A 12,948-nucleotide genomic window follows, 5' to 3' on the forward strand; every position below is an offset into this window, starting at 1 on the left:
CATGACCCCCCAAGGCCCGGATGCTTCCTTCCTTGCCTTCGCCCCTCTTTGTTCCTGAGTAAGCCTCCCCTTAGACACAGGACGGGTCACCCTGCCCTGTCTACAGTGGCTCTGGCACACCTCCGCTGCCCGCGTAGACGGTGCATCTCCGAGAAGATCAACACGGTCTGCATCAAGGGGCGTCAGAACTCCTGTGGCCCTCCTGCAAGCTGCCAGTGCAGACTGCGAAATCCTTCGAGAACTTCGGAAGAAAGCGATACTGTGGTGAACACCCAGCTCACTTCGCTTCTAAAAGCTTTCCGCTGCCTTTCAGAGTGGCCTGGCGTCGTCTCCCAGGAAACATTAGGCAATAGATGTGCAGTAAGAAAGACGGCCTGGGCAAAGCTCTTCAATTTGCGATAAATGGGATTGTTAAGATGGGTGACACCTAAACTGAGGGTTGTTTTCAGCCCAACGGCCTTGTTTCCAGGACTGTCAAAGACACTCATGAAGGATGCTTTCTGATCCGACTGAAATCAATATTGTGCTTATGCTGTGGTTTAGAGAGCATTTAAACCTGATGTCAGGATCAAATATAGCATTAGCAAAAGAAAACACCAGCGTGGCCTGCAGTTGCCATCAAATTACTCTTTGAGTAACATGGAGAAAACTATCAAAACTTTTGGAGACATGTTAATATGCTGAAAGAAAAATGGGAGCAGTTATTTCTAATATTTACTTTTCGTTGTTAGCTCGTGTTTAAAGATACATTAGAAACATTTTAAAAATTACTAATATTATCTTTCATTTTTCCTTCTTCTTTGGATAAACATATCTCATATCCAAGGATCTTCTAGAGTTAAAGAGTGTGACCTGTGACAGGATTTAGAGAGACGACTTTGATATTAGAAGAAAAGTATATTCACAAGTAGCAAAGATTGAGAATGCGGCAGGGAAAAATGAGTAGACAGTGCTTTAAAATGGCTGATGCATACATTTTAACCTTATTTCTTTGACCCTTCACCTTTTGGGTGGCTAAAATGCAGACGTGATGATTGGAGCTGAAGTAACTATCTTGCACTAGGAGGGAATCTTGGAAATGAAAGCCAGATACAGCTAGCAACAAGCCATCTGTGGCCTGGAGGACTTTGCAAAGCAAATGACATTTTTCCTACTGTTCACAACTCTCAACCTAAGTTATACATCCCATACTTAAAACCCTTGAGATAAGCATAAAGTTTGGAACAGCTGTCGACTAATAAGGAAGGTTATTTTCAGAGCCAGAATTGAAAAGAACACACTGGCCACCAGAAGTAAATGGCAAATATGTGGGTCAACAGCAGCTCGAAACCAAAATAAAACAAACAAACGAAAAAACACAATGGTCTTAGAATGAATGAAACCTAGAAGTTCAGGTGGGCTGGCTAGTCTTCCATCTGGTCTTTGAAGGAAAGATGCTGCGCCTCTACTGTCCAACACTACGTCTGGGACACAGTAGGTGCTCAATAAATATCTACTGAAAGAATGAAGCTGAATGAAGTTGAAGGATAGTGAGTCAATCTAAGATCTAAGCCCAGGGGGCCAATTATTAGCCAGTCCCTTTCAGTACAGAACAAAATAATAAAACATCAAACTCTCAATTTTGTGTAAAAGTGTGCCTTAGAATCAAAGCCCTTCAATGGTTCAAGAGTCACCACAGAGTGTCAAGAGAAAATAAAGTTAAAGGTAGTGAGAATTTAGAGCTTTATTCTGAGGGATCTGAGAATAGTAAATCTAGAATAGTCAAGGTTTCTACACATGGATACGCTGTCATTCTGATTTCATAAAGCTTAGAAACAAAGGATCAACACTCAGACAGTGTCTGTCTGAATCTAAAGGACACAGATGAAAAGCACAGATCCCTTTGAAATTCCTGCTTCAAGAAAATGCCCCTCAGAACCTGGAGATAACCAAGATCAACAACATCTGCTGTTATCCTAAATAAATCCAGCTCATAAGAGAAACTCCATAATGCATGAGACAAGTGCTCAGGGCTGGTACATTAGGATGACCCAGAAGGATGGGATGGGGAGGGAGGTGGGAGGGGGGTTCAGGATGGGGAACACATGAAAATCCATGGCTGATTCATGTCAATGTATGGCAAAAACCACTACAATATTGTAAAGTAATTAGCCTCCAACTAATAAAAATAAATGGAAAAAAATATACTAAATGAAAAAAAAAAAAGAGAGAAACTCCATAGAATGGAAGACTTCTATCACATAAAAAAGCTAATTATAACAGGTAACAGGGCAGGGGCAAGGAGAACAAGGATATTGAGTTTCTCACCCTCCTCTAAGGATCAACTGCCGTTTCTGTATTCAAAAGAACACTTCCTATGTTTTAGCAATCTTTCATGAGATTTGTTAAACACCTTTCTAACTTAGATTATAAAATCTATTTCCTTGACAGTACATAAAATTAAGAAATCATAAGCTCTATGGAAAGCAAAGACTGAAATTATAGTGTTTAGAGCATGGGGGTACTATATTTTAAAATGAACATAAAACCCTGAATCGTAAAAAAAAAAAAAAATCCATAATTGTGTTATGCAAGTTCCATATGCAATCATATGCAATGTACACACACACACACATATACACTCTTACACATACACAAAAGAATCCTACATCAGAGGTATTGCTTAGAGACAGAGGAGTTTCAGCAAAGGTGGTGTATTTCAGGTTGAGGCTGAGTAAGCCAGTGTTTCCCAAAGGGTGACTCATAAAGCAGATGGTTTAAGTGGTTCTTGGACAAACTAAAGTCCTTTCAAGTGAGTCCATTTATAGGAAAATACTAAGAGCATTAGGAAATTAGTAGCACAGGTGGTAGGTAGGCAGTTTAGAAATATCAGTAAAACATAAGTCAGAGGCTGGTAATCTGTCCAGTCCAAGGTCAGATGCGGGTGCAGGGAGGGGCCGATGGAGGGTGATGACCTCAGCACTGACCAGGTATCATTATAGCGCTGACTTAGCCAGCACCACCAGGGGCACCCAACTTTCTGGACCACTCACAAGAGTTCCCAGGATCCAAGAACCGTCAGATCCTCTGTGGCCCCCACAGTTCTGGAGACCCCATTCACCCCGGGGGCTCCAGCAGACACCTTCTGTCCCCTTACTCTTTCTCACTTCTCCTCAAAAGTACATGCCATCTTCAATAACATAGAGCCAAGAACCAAGGCTTCCAGAAAATAACCTGAGTATCAGACTTCTTTGTTTAATTTCTCTGAAATGCTTCTTCCATTACAATAAAGAAATGAGCTTGGTTTAACCTGAACCAAGAGCTCTCTTACATAGTATTTTTTTTTAACTGTGGTCCAGCAATGTGTTGGTGGTGGTTTAGTCGCTATGTCCTGTCTGACTCTTGCGACCCCATGGACTGTAGCCCTCCAGGCTCCTCTGTCCATGGGATTCTTCAGATAAGAACACTGGAGTCGGTTGCCATTTCCTTCTCCAGGGGATCTTCCCTACCCAGGAATCGAACTCGTGTCTCCTGCATTGCAGGTGGATTCCATACTGCTGAGCCAGTGGAGAAGACCAGCCCAGCAATAGATAAATTCATTAGTTCATCGTTCCATGGATTCCTTTATTAGTAAATGCTCACTGAATGAAGACATATTTATTAAAACAATGTTTATGGAATAGAGAGCCTATTCTGTGCCAGGCATGCTGTGGGGACTTGCAGATACACTGCCTTTGTGGAGCTCATAGTCCAACTCATGGAATGACTCTGCTTTCTGCTCAGGAGTAGGTGTGAACTTCAGCTTTCTTCATCCAGACAACACGTGACCGGGGAAATGGACAAGGTCACCATTCTTCCATTGGCTACTTCTCCAAATACCTCAAAAATTGTTATTTCTGATATTGATTTGTGCTAAATTTATCAAAGGAAGATGCACCAAGGATTAGCATTTGCAAGCTCTGATGAAGGTCAAGATCACAGCAAAGGTTAATTGGTTTCTCTGGAAATCATAAGCGTAGGCATTCCAGCTCATCATCTCAAAATTCCATCCTGATGGGAGGTCAGATCACACGGGAAAGAAGGGCAGGATCAGCCTCCGGAGACACGCAAAATGGAAGACCACATTTTTGACATCAAAGTCCCTCCCACAGTTGACAATAATTATGAAATAAAAACACTAGCAGGTTTGGGCATGTAGAGATCCATAATATCGTAAGAAGTCAAAATCCGGGTAAAATTAAGTGCTGATCACAGACACGTGCCTTGAGGAAATGTGACTCAAGAATCTTCATGGATAATATTTATGGAAGCACAGCTGCCTTCTACTTTATTGCTGTCTGCACACCTGCATGAGCTGACCTGAGTCAGATGTGAGGAAGGGGTGTTGAAATCCAATTGTCAAGAGGCACAAACAGATTTGCAGTAAATATATGACTTCTTAAGAAACTGGTTTGGTTTTTTTTTTTTTTAATCTCTTGAAGTAATAAAGTTGATCCGTTCATGGGCTGGTTAGTTTCAGGCCCTTCGGTTTACAAAGAAAACTGTCTACAAAAAAATGAAAGGAGGAGACTATTGAGTTCAGGAATTCCTGAAGTTCACGAAACAAGTTGGTGATTTACTTCTTCCTTTCGTTCTGAACTCAGTGCACTTCATGGACTCAGAACTATTACTCTTCAAATGATTTTATTTGCTAACATTTATAAACATTTATTGAAGTCGTTACCGTGTATCTTGAAAACATCATCAGATAAGGCTCACGATCAGTTATGGAAAAGTCTGCAAATTTGTTTGGTTTGAGAAATATTGTAAACGGGTCATTTCCTTAACCTCACCTCATCAGAAGCCTCTGATGAGACAAAAAAAAGCAGATGTAAAGGTTCCGTCTAAATGATTGTTGTTACGTGTTAATTCTTATGATGTGCCACATTCTGTTAAGTGCTTTACACATGGAACCTCACTGTGTTCTCAAAACAATCCTCTGCAGTATATACTATTATTATCCCCACTTTAGAGGTGAAAACACCATGGCCCAGAGAAATTAAACCTGCTCAAGATCCCATGGTCACAAAGTGGAAAAGCTGCAGTTCAAACCATAAATCTGCCTGACGACAAAGTCCATCAAGGTACATGAGAAAATTCAGAGTAGTGGTTTGCCCGGGGTCCCTGACGCTTCAGAATGAATTTTCCCATCAATAAGAAATCAGAAGGCATCTAGGAGCTTTCTGATTCCTCAGGAGAGTAAAGCATAGATCATGTGCCCCGAGGACGAAGAATAAAAGTATAAACAATGAAAAGTGGGCCCAAAGAAAGTAAAAGAAGCCAGATGCAAAACACTACATCTGGTATGATTCCATTTACATGACATTCTAGAAAAGGAAAGCTGTAGTGAAGTAGTGAATCTGTGGTTGCCAGGGGCCAGGGGAGGGACTGACTTCAAAACAGCACCAGAGACAGCAGATGGATGAACCTTCATTATTACTGTGGGATGCTTTCACGACTGAACCTGTTTGTCCAACTCATCTAACGGTACACTTTAAATGTGTGAATTTTATTTTATGTAAATTACACCTCAAATCTGATTATTTTAAAGCAGGCCTAAAAGGAAATTGAATAATATTCACATAATATACTACACATATATATTTCTTTTTATTCCTTTTAAATCTAACCTTCCATTAAACCTACATTTGGTGGGAAAGTCTTGAATACATTTGAGGAACTGAAGTCTTTCAGGGTTTGAAGCTTCCTATTTCTTTATGAACCTAACCACCCCACAGGAAATTTATCTTTCTCTGACACATTTGTGCTTGTTTATAAGGTTGCAATCCTGGGTGCCTGGGAGATGCCAGGTATGTGCAAAGAGGCCTGCACTCAAAGTCAGATGACTTTCACTCTTGACTCATAGTTGTGTGACCTTGGGCAAGTCACCCAACATCTCAGAGCCTAAATTTTCTCTCTTATAAAATGGAGATAACAGTGTCTCCCTTTAAGGGTTTATGAGAATGAAATGGGCTAATTATAAATAAAAGTCCTTTCATTTTTACTATTTTAATATGTTAACAAGTTTTTACATTAAAAAAAAATAGGAAGGTAATCTCTTTAAGAAACTGACACTCCATGATAGTACCAACAGTTGGAAGCCATAAAAATCTAAAGTTTTATTAAATTTCTTATCTTTCATTGTTCCAAGCACAGGACTAGAACCTGAGCAGGGACCTTGTGTATTGTACACTCGGCCTGATCACTATTCCTGTGTAATTAACAATAAAAGATGATAATAGGAGGGGGAAGGGTAGGATCAGTATATGTCAGTAGAGGTGAATGCGACAGAGATGGAAAAAACAGTGCTTGTTGAAGTATATATACATTGAGCAAAATGATTTTTTATGATTATTTGTGAAGTTGCTGTATTCAACACAGTCATTGAATAGACACAGTAAATTTTATCTCCCCACCACACATACTCAGACAGGAAAAAACCCTCAGTTGATATAAAGATAAGCTTCGTGGTAGGACAAAGTTTCCCTCTGCAATTATCCCAGATATTGCCTTCCAGATACTCCAAGTCAGGTCTAAGCACCACAATTAATTAAAAGAAATAAAATAAAAATATTTTTCAACACTGCTGGAAGGAGCTTCTAAGTGTGGCTGCGGAGGAAAGCCCCGACATCCGTGGTGTCAGAGATAAGTACACAGGGCCCATTCGCCCTCTACCTAATATGCAAACGTTACGGATCAAGGAAAAAACGCGAATGAAATGGGAGCATCCTTCGTTCGTGACAAATGTCCTCCACGTGAACCTGGAAGGCCAAGTTCTGATTCACGATGCTTCGACTCCTGAGCGTTCCTGGCCCAGCTCCCACCCCACCCTTGTGGCCTCGTTCCTTGTCCCTTGCGTGGGGACAGCCCACCTACATGTCCAAGCACCCCTGACCCTCCCACCCTCCCCCAGATCTACCCTGGCCCCCCTGGTTCCGCAGTGACACTCCGGAGTGTGGAGAAGAGCCTGCTCGGCCTCTGAGAGTGGGCTCAAGGTCATTTGGACAAGGAATTCCAGGTCCTGAGTAGCCAGAGCACGGTCTATAAGAAGGGGGAGGTGTGTCCATCTGGCCCCGGGGCTCCTGACCCCATGGGGAGACACACACAACAGAAAGGACTGAGTGGAGAGCCCCTCACCCCAGAACAGAGGCTTCTGGAGACTAAATACACACATAAAACCTTCAGCAGATAAAACAGTATTATATTCAGACTATATATTTATAGATGTCTATATCTATGTATGTGTATGCTCTATATGTGTGTATCACTAATACAATGTTGTTTAGTTGCTGTGTCTGACTCTTTGTGACCTCATGGACTGTAGCATGCCAGGCACCTTTGTCCATGGGATTTCACAGGCAAAGATACTGTATCAAGTTGCCATTTCCTCCTCCATGGGATCATCACAACTGAGATCAAACCCGGGTCTCCTACTTGACAGCTGGATTCGTTACCACTGAGCCACCAGGGATGCCTACACACACATAATTATATCAGTATATAATGCTGATAAGGCAAGTCACGTGATACAGACAATACATTAGGGAGTTAGAAAAGGAAGAGTTATATGCCAACTGAAGGGTCAAGAAAGACATTTGGGATGAGATAGGGAAACAGTGGAAACACTGAGAGACTTTATTTTGGGGGACTCCAAAATCACTGCAGATGGTGATTGCAGCCATGAAATTAAAAGACACTTACTCCTTGGAAGGAAAGTTATGACCAACCTAGACAGCATATTAAAAAGCAGAGACATTACTTTGCTGACAAAGGTCCGTCTAGTCAAGGCTATGGTTTTTCCAGTAGTCATGTATGGATGTGAGAGTTGGACTATAAAGAAAGCTGAGCACCAAAGAATGGATGCTTTCGAACTGTGGTGTTGGAGAAAAGTCTTGAGAGTCCCTTGGACTGCAAGGAGATCCAACCAGTTCATCCTAAAGGAGATCAGCCCTCGAAGGTCTGAAGTTGAAGCTAAAACTCCTATACTTTGGCCACCTGATTCAAAGAACTGACTCATTTGAAAAGACTCTGATGCTGGGAAAGATTGAGGGTTGGAGGAGAAGGGGATGACAGAGGATGAGATGGTTTGATGGCATCACCGACTCAATGGACATGAGTTTGGGTGTGCTCCGGGAGTTAGTGTTGGACAGGGAGGCCTGGTGTGCTGCGGTTCATGGGGTCGCAGAGTCAGACACGACTGAGCGACCGAAATGAACTGAACTGAACTGAGGGATTGAGCTGGCTTCCCTGGTGGCTCAGTGGTAAAGAATCTACCTGCAATGCAGGAGGTGCAGGAGCCGCGGGTTCAATCCCTGGGTTGGGAAGATCCCCTGAAGGAGGGCATAGCAACCCACTCCAGTATTCTTGCCTGGAGAATCCCACGGACAGAGGAGCCTGGAAGGCTGCAGCCCATAGAGTCATAGAGTTGGACAGAAGCGACTCAGCGTAGCATAGCAGAGGGCCTGAACTGAGTTTTAGGAATGGAGAGAACGTGGCTGTGGACAGGCTGGAGTGTTTCAGTGGTAACTGCAAAGTTGAGTGTGAACACAGCGTGTGCATGAGGGAATAAAGGATAGGTTTCTGGAGTTGGAATCTAGATGACCCAGTACCTGGATCCTGAAAAGGACTCAGATGGGTGCCAAGTATTCCTAACATGATGGATATGACCACATTCAGACTTGGTTGCAGGAAGTCAAAGGGAAAAAGTATGGCCACTCCAAATTGTTTTTAGAGTAAGGTTGTAAACAGAGATGTATGATCAAGTTGAAAAGTAATCGCTAAGACATGCGATGGTCCTCATGAATTCCACGCCACCCACTGACTCAGTCTTTTGGGTCAGCACTGTGTACAGAGCCAGTGGAGCTGGGCAAGGGGCGTGGGCCCCGGAAATGGCTTCGTGCTGGAGTAATTGCTGGGAGAAGGAGATTAAGTTTGACGTCTTACTTTCATAACTACTTAACTCTAGGCATTTGGAAGCTTTTAGTCTTAACCCCCTAACCCCACCCCCAACCCCTCTTAACCAGGCTTTTTCCAAACTAAAACCATCTTGCCTCAGTTAATTGTTTTTTCTGCATCTAAATACAGTTTTAAAAAAAACAAAAACATTAAAGGGTTGGGATCAAAAAGTAGAAGAGAGATGTTTCACTTTCAGACCAGACTCTGTTTTAATAGACTTCCCAAACAATTTCTCTAGGACGTCAGGCTTAAAAGAACTCGTCTCCACCCCACACCTGGTAGCCTGCACTCATGTGGCCTGCTTATCCCGAGGTGGCAGAAGCTAAGAAAGGACACTGGCCCAAAGCCAGGCGCTGTACCCCAAGCACACCGCGCTGGCCTCTCTAACCCAAGCCCCAAAGCATCCTCTGCTGCTATAAAAATAGAAACTGTTCTGGCCAGACAACCGCATGAAATGGAGATGTCACAGGAAGAAGACAGGGCAAGACGAATGAACCAAGGTTTTGTCTATTTCTAGCCCAACTTGATTTTGTTTATTTTTAATAAACTGTGACGGCCTTGTCTAATCAAAAATGCTTCAAGAAGCTGGCAGAGGCTAAAGTAACTCTTCGAATCTCTCATCACTCTGGGCAATTTCTCTCCAGTAATGCAGAGTTATTGTTTTTAATGGTTTTAGGTGTATATGAACTATACATAGGGGCTTTCCCAGTGGCTCAGACAGTAAAGAATCTGCCTACAGTGCAGGAGACCTGGGTTCCATCCCTGGGTCGGGAAGGTCTGCTAGAGAAGGAAATGGCAACCCACTCCAGTATTCTTGCCTGGAAAATCCCATGGGCAGAGTAGCCTGGTGGGCTATAGTCCATGCACTTGCAAAGAGCTGGACACGACTGAGTGACTAACATACAGAAATTATATATATATATATATATATATGTATATATATAAATTTATTATTTATATATATAAATTTATATATACATTACACACACACACACACATATATATATAAGCTCTGTGTGTATGTACATGTGTGCTCCCTTTGCTGGAAGTCACTGGGAGTGTTCCCTGGTCCCTGCCCCAGGCCCAATCTCTGTCAATCTGCTCAGAATCACTGCCCCCAACTCCCATTTCCACAGGGACCCTTCCCACTGGGCTCCTTGCTCCTGACAAGCGTTGACTTCAACTTTTGGCTCCCTGTTCCCTTCAGATTTGCCTGGGTTATTGCATTGGTCCACCTGCCAACGCTTCCCTGACCACCAGCCCCTCCTCCACCTGTTTGGTCTCATCCTTGAAGGACCTTCCAGATGCTGGAGGAAAACCCTCAGTGGGGAAATGCTGGCCCACAAAGGCCTTTTTATCAAAGGCTGCCCCCAAAATGTCTTCTGCAATCGAGATGGGAAAATACTCACTGACTCTCTGAATCCAGCAAGCAGCATGTCCTCTAACTGCAGTGTTATCTCAGAGCCTTTTTCATCCTCAGAACTGCTTGACTGACACTGGTTCCTGGTGGCCATACCAAATCTCCCATCATTGGGTGCGTGTGTGCTAAGTCATTTCAGTGGTGTCTGACTCGTGTGCAGCCCCACGGATCGTAGCCCACCAGGCTCCCCTGTCCATGGGATTCTCCAGGCAAGAATACTGGAATGGGTTTCCATTTCTTCCGTCAGGGCATCTTCCCGACCCAGGGATCAAACCTGTGTCTCTTACATCTCCTGAACTGGCAGGTGGGTTCTTTACCACGCATGGCCCCTGGGAAGCCCATCCCATTACAAACGTGAATATGGAGACTCACATCCTGAGACACTGCTGGCAGCCAGGTCGTGCTCGCTAAGCGTTTCACTGCAGATGTAGAGAAAACTGACCATAAAATCATATTCTGGAAGCATGGAATGTGGAGTCAGAAAGACAAATTAAAACTTTCCCTCTGCCACTTATTCACTGTTTGACTTTGGGCCAGTTCCTTGATCTCCTGATTCTCATTTTCTTCACTAATATAAAAAAATTAAGTTCATGAGATCATTGTGAGGAATAAAGTATTACGTAAAGACTGCACAAAGCCTGTCCCACAGAAGACGTTTATCAATGTTAGCTGACTCCAATAATAAAATAATATTTATTTATTCATGCATGCATGGGTTCACTTGGTGTGTCCAATATGCCAGGCACTGTTCTGAAAGTTTTACCTATGTTAAGACATTTAATTTCTAACATAACCCCCAAAGGCAGATATCTGCATTTTATATTGATTAGAAGAAGAAAAACTTGAGACCCAGAAAGGTCAGGCTGTTACCCAGTCAGTCACATAGCCAGTAAGAAGAGAACTTGGTTTCTAACACTGGCCATCTGGGCAGAGTGTTATGAGATCATCAGGAGCCATAAATAACCACAAGCGGCTCATTCACCTGCCTGGTTGGGCTGGAAAAGTCAATCATTCATGGCAAAGCTGGGTGTGGGTGGCTCCTCTCCACAAGGATGGTTTCACCATCACTGGGAGCAGCCATTGCGGGTCAGCGAACAGTCCCAGCGGTTCCCTGGTTGCTGTTCTGATCTTGCTCAAAGTCCACAACCTGATATCTTTCTTCTATTTAAATAAATATTTAAATTCATTGGGCTGGGCCGGGTCTTCACTGCAGCACATGGGGTCTAGTTCCCTGACCAGGGATGGAACCCCGGGCCCCCCCGCATCAGGAGCGTGGTGTCGTAGCCACTGGACCCCCAGGGAAGTCCCACAGCCTGGTTTCTTTTAAGTCCGTGTTCCTCTCCCTCACATGAACGCCGAGGTTGAGACAGGAGGGGCTGGAGCAGGGCTGGGGTGGGGGGGTGGGTGTGGTTAGGCACAGGCTCCACAGGGTTCCCCTCACTCCAGGAGGGGGACCCTAACCCGTCTGACCTGTAGGCAGTTACCTAAGTCGGCCTCAAACTAGTAACAGAGTAAATGACTCTTTCACGTGTGCCCAGTGATATTTTTTGACCAAGTTCTGGGTCAATCCTCCTTGAAAAAGTCTTAGAATTGTTGCTTTAAAAAAACAAACGAGCCTTGCCGGGGGCAGTGGATGCCTCTAAGAGGGCAGCTGCTGAGGACCAGCCAGAGGGGCCGCGAAGGTCTCCCCTCAGATGCACCTGCAGGTATCTTCTGCAGGGGCAGCAAAGGCGTATTACTTGGTGTCCTCCAGGGAACGCTTTCTACATCTGCATAAAAGAGCCCTGGGCAAAGTGCCAAGGAAATGATGTATTGCAAACATTTTTTTTTCCTTTTTAGTTAATGGAAATAATATTTACTTGGCCATCGACAAACAGGCAAGCTGGAGAAATAGGCTTAGGAACCTGTGAGGAGCTTTGAGGGCAGGGGAAAGAGGGCTGCTATGTTCCATTTCTAATCTACTCATCTTCCTTCTACCAAACAAAGTCTCTGATAACAGCCATAGTTCCTACAGTAATGAATGTAGCATGTGGACGTTTTTCCAGTAACTTCATGCATATTATGTGTGCCTTCAACAGAGCAAGGCTTCTACTCTTCCGAGGCTGGATAATAAGTATCACTCCATCAATTCTGTAGTTACTAAAGCTGAGGCTTTAGGTTGGATGGCATCACTGACTCAATGGGCATGAACTTGGTTGAACTCCAGGGGATGGTGAGGGACAGGAAGACCTGGTGTGCTGCAGTCCATGGGGTCGCAGAGAGTCAGACACAACTGAGAGACTGAACAATAACAATAAAAGCTGAGGCACCCAGAGGATAAAGGATTTGTGTCCCGAGTCAACTGTAATGCTAATGCTAAATTCGAGCAACCTCAGGGCTGGGACAGGTGTCATCTCTTTTTATAAACTTTGTTTTCTTACATTATTTAACTGGAGAGCAAAGACTTACTTATATTGGCACAAAACACTTTTCCTATAGTATGTGCATGCTTGCTAAGTCACTTCCATTGTCTCCGACTCTTTGTGACTCTCTGGACTGTAGCCCACTAGGCTTCT

At 43.6% G+C, this 12,948-nt stretch overlaps 1 protein-coding gene across 2 annotated transcripts in view; it reads right to left on the bottom strand.

The window, feature by feature from the left end:
* Positions 1–12,948, bottom strand: part of ZDHHC14 (zinc finger DHHC-type palmitoyltransferase 14) — a 279,591-nt gene that overhangs the window by 203,781 nt on the left and 62,862 nt on the right. The gene's annotated exons all lie outside the window — the stretch shown is intronic.

This window comes from Muntiacus reevesi, chromosome 3 (genome assembly GCF_963930625.1).
Source record: "Muntiacus reevesi chromosome 3, mMunRee1.1, whole genome shotgun sequence".
NCBI lineage: Eukaryota > Metazoa > Chordata > Mammalia > Artiodactyla > Cervidae > Muntiacus > Muntiacus reevesi.